This window comes from Hevea brasiliensis, chromosome 13 (genome assembly GCF_030052815.1).
Source record: "Hevea brasiliensis isolate MT/VB/25A 57/8 chromosome 13, ASM3005281v1, whole genome shotgun sequence".
Lineage (NCBI taxonomy): Eukaryota > Viridiplantae > Streptophyta > Magnoliopsida > Malpighiales > Euphorbiaceae > Hevea > Hevea brasiliensis.
In genome coordinates, this window is record NC_079505.1 from 70646422 (window position 1) to 70657010 (window position 10589).

General features: G+C 29.5%; 1 pseudogene; it reads right to left on the reverse strand.

Moving 5' to 3' along the window:
• Nucleotides 1-2740: 2740 nt before the first annotated feature.
• LOC110655764 (berberine bridge enzyme-like 7) lies at nucleotides 2741-4452 on the reverse strand (annotated as a pseudogene).
• Between the last annotated feature and the right edge of the window lie 6137 nt (nucleotides 4453-10589).

Below are 10589 nucleotides of genomic sequence, written 5' to 3' on the forward strand. Positions count from 1 at the left end.
AACCACCAAAACCTGCAAACCATACTACCAATAGGAACAAGAAATCGCCATAGCCACCATGTAGCATCGTTGGACTTCCTATAGTTGGAGCTAGTATAGTGAGAGTTGGTATAGTAATTCAAGGAGAAAATGATTAAAAGCAACACAAACTGCATTCGCCGATACTCAAGATCAAGAACACCCCATCGCCGTTGGACCATCAACATGGGAGAAGAATATACCAGAGGCCATGGCATCCTAACCATGGAAAACCAATAAAGAAATTTATGAGCATCGGCTCTAACCCTAGATACGCCATCCTGGAAGCCTCCTCTCAAATTGATCACCTACCCTTTCAAACGAACTGAGACCATTGGCACCAAATAGAGATTGAGCCAGACAAACATGTTTTCCTCTTTCATAAAATGACACCGCAGGACCACAAGAATCCCTCACCAAAACCACTTATCTTGTAACCAAAACCACAAATCTATACAAAGCCTCACCTATTGATGAGAAGGGCACCTATCCTCTAGGGAGGAGATGAAAACCATCCCCTATCCGGAAGGGCAAGAAATGGCACCAAACAACTGAGAAAATGAGGATCTGATACCCCAAAGAAAACCCAACCTTTGAAAGGAAAATCTCTCTTTAAATAAGTTAGAGAGAGGAAAGTCTTTATATGAGTGGATTTGACCCATGTATCATAAGTCAAACAATAGAAAGACAAACGTAGAATTGCCTGTAGCACCTAGGTATTAGCAGCCAAAAGACATCAATCAAAGAAGCAAAGCAAAGGAAATCTGGCCACTAGAAAGCAAGCAAGCTATCATAGCCCAATCGAGCAAAGAAGATCCCCTAATAACAACCATCATCTTGGCCATCTACAAGGTCAAAAAGGAAACTAAGTTCAAGACTCTTCAAGGAGGCGACAAAGCTCATTTGGCAATCTAAATCTCTTGTAGCCATTTGAGGGAACGAAGGCCAAACAAGGTGTCCTTGCAAAATGAATAGTACTTACTAATTTCATTTAGTGTAAATTTGTTTAATAATAGGTTTTGTCTGGGTTTAAAAATCTCTTTTTTACATGGAAATTAGTTCCAAACTAGGAAAATAAATCAATTTAGTATTATATTTTAAATATAGAATGCAATTAATTATTCTTAAATTTAATAATAAATAGTTTCATTTCCATTTAAGCATTAAAAGAAGTAATTGCTCTGTGCTAATAATATTTCTTATTGCAGTTATTGATTAACCTTGATTTATAATTTCTTGAAAACAATGACGAAAAATTTATAAAAAAAATTTTTGGATAATTTTTTTTTTTCGAGTTATGCAAAAATTAATGCATATGTAAGCGTGAAACAAGGCAGAGGCTTGGGGGCCTTGGCCTCAAAAGTTTTTAAAATTTAAATTTTACTCATTAATTTTAATATTTTTTTTTGAAATTATTATTTGCCCCTTAAAAATTTTCAAAATTAAAATTTTACTTATAATTTTTTTAAAAGATTATTGTTTGTCCATCAATATTTTTATTTATATTTTGAAAAATCATTGATATAGTTATATTGCAAATGCATGCAATACCATGAAACTAGTGAATGTTGTCAATGAATTAGCCTTGAATTAAATTTTTTTTTTTTATTGTGAATGAAATTTAATAATAAAAAAAATCATTTAGCATATATAAGCATGAAACTAATTAAGTTGCAAATATAGATATTATTTGTAGAATCAAAACTTTTATAAAATAGGATTTTGCTAGAATTACTTCTTAAAATAAGATTTTTCGTTTATCTTATTTTATTCTAAACAAAAACATATAATATGCAACAAAAACATCCAAAAGAGAATTAAAAAAACTTTTGAATATATAATTATCACTTTAAAAATGTAAAATAATATCATCTGAAGATGAAAAAGAAATCAACATTTTATCAAGACATGCAATAATATTGTTGGAGACATAAAAATATTAAGTGGTAATATAATAATCTTTCATTACAATTGGAATTGAGAATAAAATCACCTTGCATTAAAAATTGCCATTATCATACTTGATAATATGAAGACTTTATAGGGATAATAAAATCATTACCATGCGACTAACGTTACACAAAGAATAAAAAATTAAGACTCATATTAGTATAATTTTAATTATAGAATTTATTATTAGTGATTGAAATTTCACTTCTCAATAAATAATTATCATTTTCTGAAAATTTAAATTAAATTTTTATAAAATCTCAATTACTCAACTTGAATTGAACTGTGGACAGTATTTAAATATGATAGATCATGCATGTTTCTATAAATATGGAAATATATATTACATAGTAATATAAAATGTTAATTTGGATTAGTTATGATAAATTTTAGGTATTTAAAAAAATTAATTAATGGTTTATTAAAAATGGATTTTAAAAACCAACAAGTGTTTAGTATGAGTGGTTCGACACTCTTATCATTTAAGCGGTGTCAAGTGTTTTATTTTCATGAATAGAAAAAATACCCATTGGCAGCGTTTTACCCATTAGTCCTTATCGTTGGACTAGATATATACCTATGGAGTTTAAAAATAAAAATAAAAAAAAGAAATGAGTTTTAAAAATAGGACCTTGTATTCTTAAAAAAAAGAAAATGATCATTGTGCCTTAGCTTAATGACATGGAATCATTTCTAAACTGTAAATCTCGAATTCAATAGAAGTTAATTGTATGAAAAGAAAGTAAAAAAGTTTTCATTGATGCCATTCATGAGCAAAGCAACGGATGTTATTCTATATATTTGATAATTCTATCATTATAAGTAATACATGAACTTAACAATAAGTTAATTACTCGATTAATTATGATTAGCATATCGTGGAGGAATACTTTGTTCATGATTGAAGAAATTATCGGGGTCAACTCTGGCTTTCACCTCTGTCAACCTGAAGAAGTTGTTCTTGAAATACTTGAGCCCATAAACTTTAGATGTCTTAAAGTCTGTATGGTTGCTTGGATTGCTACCAATATCAAGATCTCTATAGTTGAGAAAAGCCTCTCTTGGTTCCTTGGTCATGTATGGAGCCGTTGCATCATACATTTCTCTTAACAAATTTACCTGCTTTTCTGTATCAATCCCATCTTTTTCTTCCCAATTCGTAGAATATAGAATCAAGAACCTGGTTCCAGCTCTATGAGGGAATGGACTGCTAGTTTCTGCAAGTTCACTCATTCTTCCTCCATAAGGGTTAAATTGCATGAACATCCGCCCCACTTTAAGCATCGACTTCCAAATTGCCTCAAGACCAGACTTTGGAATCACATCTTTTACATAATCAGACTTAGCTTTGGAAAGGAATAGTGTTGTGTTATGTCTCTGGAGTAGAACATCAATGGGGGTTCCTTTGGGAAACTCTGCCCAGAAAAGTGTTGATTCTATCCAGCTTACTTCATCGCAATCCTTTCGCTGCAAACCCAACTCAGGAAAGCTCTTATTAATCAATGGAAGAAGTCTGTCCGTTTTTCCAAGAAACATGCCAATGAAAAGTACTTGAATCGTCTTCTCACCCTTGCGTGTACCGTTCGCAATTGTTGGCATTACTCTTATGAAAAGATCATTATCGAGCTCAGGAGCAACTTCCTGCCACCGATAAACGATGTCAGTTGCACCTTGTTCTAAGGTCCTGCCCACCCTGAATACGGTTACTTTTTCAGGAATTCTAACCAATTTGATCCTCCAAGAAAGAATGACCCCAAAGCTTGCTCCGCCACCACCTCTAAGTGCCCAAAATAGATCTTCTCCCATGGTTCGTCTGTCGAGAATTCTACCATTGGCATCAACTATTCGTGCATCATCGATATTGTCCACAGAGAGACCAAATTTTCTCATCAAGTTCCCATATCCTCCTCCACTAAAGTGACCTCCAGTGCCTACAGTAGGGCAGATCCCAGCAGGAAAAGCATGGATGCTGCTTTGGCTGGCAATCTGGTAGTAAAGTTCACCAAGGGTTGCTCCTGCTTCAACCCATGCAGCTTCCTGGTAAGGCTGAACAACAATTTTGCGAAAATTGAACATGTCAAGGATGATAAATGGCACTTTTGATGTGTAGGAAAGACCCTCGAAATCATGGCCACCACTCCGAATCCAGATCTGCAAGCCATGAGACTTGGCACAAATAACAGTTGCTTGGACGTGGGATTCATGTGGCGGCTATAATAGCAAGAGGTTTTGGGGTTGTAGGGGTCAGAAATCTCAGGTTTTTCACATAGGCTTCTAAGGTGGATTGAAAAGAGGGATCAGAAGGCTTATGTATGGCTTTTGCTATTGGGTTAGAGGAGTTAACATGAGTAGGAAGGCATTGGAGAAAGCTTTCCAAGGTTGAATCATCGCAAGCTGCTAAAGAAACTGAAATAATAAAAATGATAAAACATATTGAAACCTTCATTTTTGAGGGTGATGATTATTTTCTTCCTGCTTACACTTCATCTTTTAACTTGTATTTATAGCCAAGGAGCAACCCAAATCTGTTATGCAGAGTTGGTGATATTAATTGTATGTTACGGCATTTATGATATTGGCTGCCTGTTGGATTCTTATCGGGACCAGCCACTTTTTTTGTTTCTTTACTTCCATTTTAGGAATATAGCACACGGTGATTCAATAGAATAGAATATTCTAAGCGGTTAATAAATATATATATAGTAATTATATTTGTATATTTTTTTTTACATTTTATTATTTTGCCATTTCATATAATGTGCTAACATAGCATGGTATATCTACACTAAGTCCATAGAATATTCTATTGTTATTCATTTCACTTAGCATGTTATATTTTAAGTGGGGTGTATCAAAGTAGATTATTGATCAAATTTAAATTAGATACATGCCAAATTTTTCCTATGTTATAATAATAAAAATTTTACTTATAAGAAAGAAAAAACAGGTTATAGGGCATTTATGATAGTATTTTTCTTGATATGTTTCTTGGATTCATGCCTAGTATATACAATGCCCTGTCATTAATATAGTAACCAAGCATACCATATAGAGAGTTAAAGAAAGTTTTGCCACTAATACTATCGTCCCGTTTGAATGAAGGGAGATCAGGGGAAGATTAACAAAATAATTTTCGGATAATTAAGCCATAATACCGAAAATTAAAAAGAAAATTATTTTTTATTTAGCAGGATGTGGCTTTTGGACATTTTAATTATGGAAATAACAGTACAGTATCACCTTTTTGAGAAAGTAAATTTAAGACAATAAAATGATTTGAGGGATCTGATATTATCTTATTTAATTATAAATGAAAGAAAACATAAATAAAAATATTTTTAGAACTTGAAATTATTGTATTTGGTTATTTTTAGAGCATTCTCTGAAGCTTGTACTTAAATATTAATCATTTCATGTTGTCGACTGGTAGAATATATCTAATGGAAGATATCTTAAAAATTGAACGAAAAATTAATTCTGTGAAATAATTAAATCACATAATATATTAAATCTTAAATTTTTAATTCTTTTTACTTTCACCGAATTGATGACATTAGAATTGAATGAATTTCAATAGTTGTCCATGAATTTCAATAGTTATAATAGAGTTGTCCTGAACTTAAAAATATAATATAAAATTTCTTAAATATTAAAATTTTACACAATTTTTTATTCTAATAAACAGTTAATACAATCCAGGGTGATGGTGACATGGATAATTTTCTATGCTCTATATGATAGTAGCAAATTAATTATGATTTTCTTCACAAATCAACCATGAAAGAATTTCAGCCGTATAAAATAATAAAAAGCTAGATGCATAGCAACTGATTAGAAATATTTATTATCACTCTAAATTATCCATATCAACTTATTATTTATAAATCAACAATTAAAAATTAAAAAGATTTTATGTGTAAAATTTTAAAATTTAGAAAATTTTATTATACGTTTTTAAGTTTAAGAACATCTTTATTTTAATCTCTAAAATTTGAGATTACTTATCTGATTGAAATTTGAAAACCTTGCTCGTGATAAGAATGATTGAATTTTATGAGTGGTTAACACACACACGCTAATACGTTATAATCAATAGTTGAATTTGACAATTTTGATCACTGAAATGGCAGATTGGTATAGAATTATCAAAGATGATGCACGTGACATTTAGTTTTGTTGGAAAACTCAAAAATTGGAGCTTCCAGAAGTGGGCTTTTGTTTGTGTATTCCATTCCATCTATTGACATTTACAATCTCACATTTTCAAACTTAATTTCCATTGTTTTAAAACACCCACCGTGGGCGGCCAGAAATTATGCGCAGAAGATTCATAAATTTTAAATAATATCTAAATTGTTAAGTATTTATTTCTTAAAATAAAATGTTAAAAAATTTAAAAATTTTAGATTATAAAAAAAATTAATAATCATAAAAATTCTTATAATATTTCTAGTTACTGCATGCATGCTTTTCTATGAACATTTAGCTTTCTCCTTCTTTTTATGATCATTCTATTATTCAAGTTAATTTTCTTTCATAAAAATTACAAAACAAGAATTTCCGAAATTTGTTTTAACATTTTAGATTATTTTTTTTTTAATTCAAATACTATAGTTGATAAGCTTTCTTTGAAAATCAATTAATTTTGATGCTTTGTCTGAAGTAATTTGGTAAAAAAAAATATATTAGTAAAATATTTATTTATATTATAAATTTATTTATTATATATATACATAACATATTAAAGTATAAAATTTTTTGCTAGTTTGAAAAATTATAATAAATTTTATATATAATAAATAGAAGAAAATTTTATTATTATAATTATTATTTAAAGGAATAAAAATTATATATGTGACATGAAGGTATTGCATCAAATCCTTACATATAATTTACAAATTCAAAAGGAAAAAAATTAATATAAATCCTAGAAGGTTAGACTAGATAGCATAATAGTATAAGATTAAAACAATAAAAATCACTGTTTACTTAAATTAAAAATTAATAAAAAATTAGAGATTAATAAAATAATAAATTAAAAAAATAAGATAAGAAATCTCATTTAATTTGAGATGGTATAACAGAAAACTATTAAGCTAATTTATTTTTAACTTTTAATAATAATTACTAATAAAATTTCAATTTATGAAATAAAATTTGAATAAATAATTTTTAATTACCCTTTGGTACTTATTTATTAATAGTAAATAACTCTAATGCTTTAAATTAAATTAAATTATAAATTCGTTCAAAAACAAAAAAATTTGAGAAATTAATTAAACAAAATTATATAAACTATATTACATTTATTTAAATTTTTTATAAATATTTGAAAGGCAATAACTCCTAATCCTTATTGTCTTTCTTCTATCGACTTTTATATATTTGTTTAAGGTTTTTTTTTCAGTGTTGGGCCAAGCCTTGGCCCCCTCCCTCCGCTCCTGGAGGCTGGAGCATATAGCTTAACATAGAGACTGTGGATAGGTAATAAAAAGCAAAAAAACTACAAAAAAATCTTATAGAGAAGAAATTATTTAGAGCTTTGGGTGCATTGTTACTTGCATTATTATGACTTTTTTTTATTTGTGAAAGATAAAAGGATTTCATTAAGTATAAAGCAGTAAAAGAACAATAGAAGTCCAAGGCCCAAGGCCTCATTGTAGAAATGCACCCCTATGTAACCCAAATCAGCCAAAGCCTAAAAGATAAATACCAACCCATAACCCATACAAGAAAACCCTAGAAATTTTGAGTGGATTTTTTTTTTTTCGAAAATGCACCTCAATGTATTAAACAAGGCCCAATGGGCAGATACAACATCGTCTAATTACATAAAGCATAAAAGGGAAAAGCTCAAAACCTGCCTCATATAGCAATCCAACCCAAACCCGGATTACCAACAACAACCCAACAAAACCACCCAAACCTGCAAACCATACTACCAATAGGAACAAGAAATCGCCATAGCCACCATGTAGCATCGCTGGACTTCCTATAGTTGGAGCTAGTATAGTAACTAGAGTTGGTATAGTAATTCAAGGAGAAAATGATTAAAAGCAGCACAAACTGCATTCGCTGATACTCAAGATCAAGAACACCCCATCGTCGTTGGACCATCAACATGGGAGAAGAATATAGCAGAGGCCATGGCATCCTAACCATGGGAAAACCAGTAAAGAAATTTATGAGCATCGGCTCTAACCCTCGATACGCCATCCTAGAAGCCTTCTCTCAAATTGATAACCTACCCTTTCAAACGAATTAAGACCATTGGCACCAAATAGAGATGGAGCCACACGAACATGTTTTCCTCTTTCATAAAACGACACCACAGGACCACAAGAATCCCTCACCAAAGCCACTCATCCTGTAACAAAAAGCACAAATCTATACGAAGCCTCACTTATTGATGAGGAGGGCAACTATCCTCTAGGGAGGAGATGAAAACCATCCCTTATCCCGAAGGGCAAGAGATGGCACCAAACAACTGAGAAAATGAGGATCTGATTCACCAAAGAAAATCCAATCTTTGAAAGGAAAATCTCTCTCTAAACAAGTTAGAGAGAGGAAAGTCTTTATGTGAGTGGATTTTACCCATTTATCATAAGTCAAATAATAGAGAGACAAACGTGGAATCGCCTGTAGTGCCTAGGTATTAGCAGCCAAAAGACATCAATCAAAGAAGCAAAGCAAAGGAAATCTAACAACTAGAAAGCAAGCAAGCTGTCATAGCCCAATCGAAAAAAGAAGATCCCCGAATAACAACCATCATCTTAGCCATCTACAAGGTCAAAAAGGAAACTAAGTTCAAGACTCTTCAAGGAGGCGACAGAGCTCATTTGGCAATCTCAAGAATCTCTTGCAGCCATTTGAGGGACCGAAGGCCAAACAATGTGTCCTTGTATAATGAATAGTACTTATTAATTTCATTTAGTGTAAAATTGTTTAATAATAGGTTTTGTCTGCGGTTAAAAATCTCTTTTTTACATGGAAATTAGTTCCAAACAAGGAAATAAATCAATTTAGTATTATATTTTAAATATTGAATGCAATTAATTATTTTTAAATTTTATAATAAATAGTGTCATTTCCGTTTAAGCATTAAAAGAAGTAATTGCTCTGTGCTAATAATGTTTCCTATTGCAGCTATTGATTAACCTTGATTTATAATTTCTTGAAAACAATGACGAAAAATTTATAAAAAATTTTTTTGTATAAATTATTATTATTATTATTATCGAGTTATGTAAAAATTAATACATATGTAAGGGTGAAACTAGGTAGAGGCTTGGGGGCCTTTGCCCCAAAAGTTTTTAAAATTATAATTTTACTCATTAATTTTAATATTTTTTTTGAAATTATTATTTGCCCCTTAAAAATTTTCAAAATTAAAATTTTACTTATAATTTTTTTAAAAGATTATTGTTTGTCCATCAATATTTTTATTTTTATTTTGAAAAATCATTGATATAGTTATATTGCAAAAGCATGCAATACCATGAAACTAGTGAATGTTGTCAATGAATAATGCCTTAAATTAAAATTTTTTTTATTGTGAATGAAATTTAATAATAAAAAAAATCATTTAGCATATATAAGCATGAAACTAATTAAGTTGCAAATATAGATATTATTTGTAGAATCAAAACTTTTATAAAATAGGATTTTGCTAGAATTACTTCTTAAAATAAGATTTTTCGTTTATCTTATTATATTCTAAACGAAAATATATAATATGCAACAAAAACATCCAAAAGAGAATTAAAAAAACTTTTTAATATATAATTATCACTTTAAAAATGTAAAATAATATCATCTGAAGATGAAAAAGAAATCAACATTTTATCAAGACATGCAATAATATTGTTGGAGACATAAAAATATTAAGTGGTAATATAATAATCTTTCATTACAATTGGAATTGAGAATAAAATCACCTTGCATTAAAAATTGCCATTATCATACTTGATAATATGAAGACTTTATAGGGATAATAAAATCATTACCATGCGACTAACGTTACACAAAGAATAAAAAATTAAGACTCATATTAGTATAATTTTAATTATAGAATTTATTATTAGTGATTGAAATTTCACTTCTCAATAAATAATTATCATTTTCTGAAAATTTAAATTAAATTTTTATAAAATCTCAATTACTCAACTTGAATTGAACTGTGGACAGTATTTAAATATGATAGATCATGCATGTTTCTATAAATATGGAAATATATATTACATAGTAATATAAAATGTTAATTTGAATTAGTTATGATAAATTTTAGGTATTTAAAAAAATTAATTAATGGTTTATTAAAAATAAATTTTAAAAACCAACAAGTGTTTAGTATGAGTGGTTCGACACTCTAATCATTTAAGCGGTGTCAAGTGTTTTATTTTCATGAATAGAAAAAATACCCATCGGCAGCGTTTTACCCATTAGTCCTTATCGTTGAACTAGATATATACCTATGGAATTTAAAAATAAAAATAAAAAAAAGAAATGAGTTTTAAAAATAAGACCTTGTATTCTTAAAAAAAAGAAAATGATCATTGTGCCTTAGCTTAATGGCATGGAATCATTTCTAAACTGTAAATCTCGAATTCAATAGATGTTAA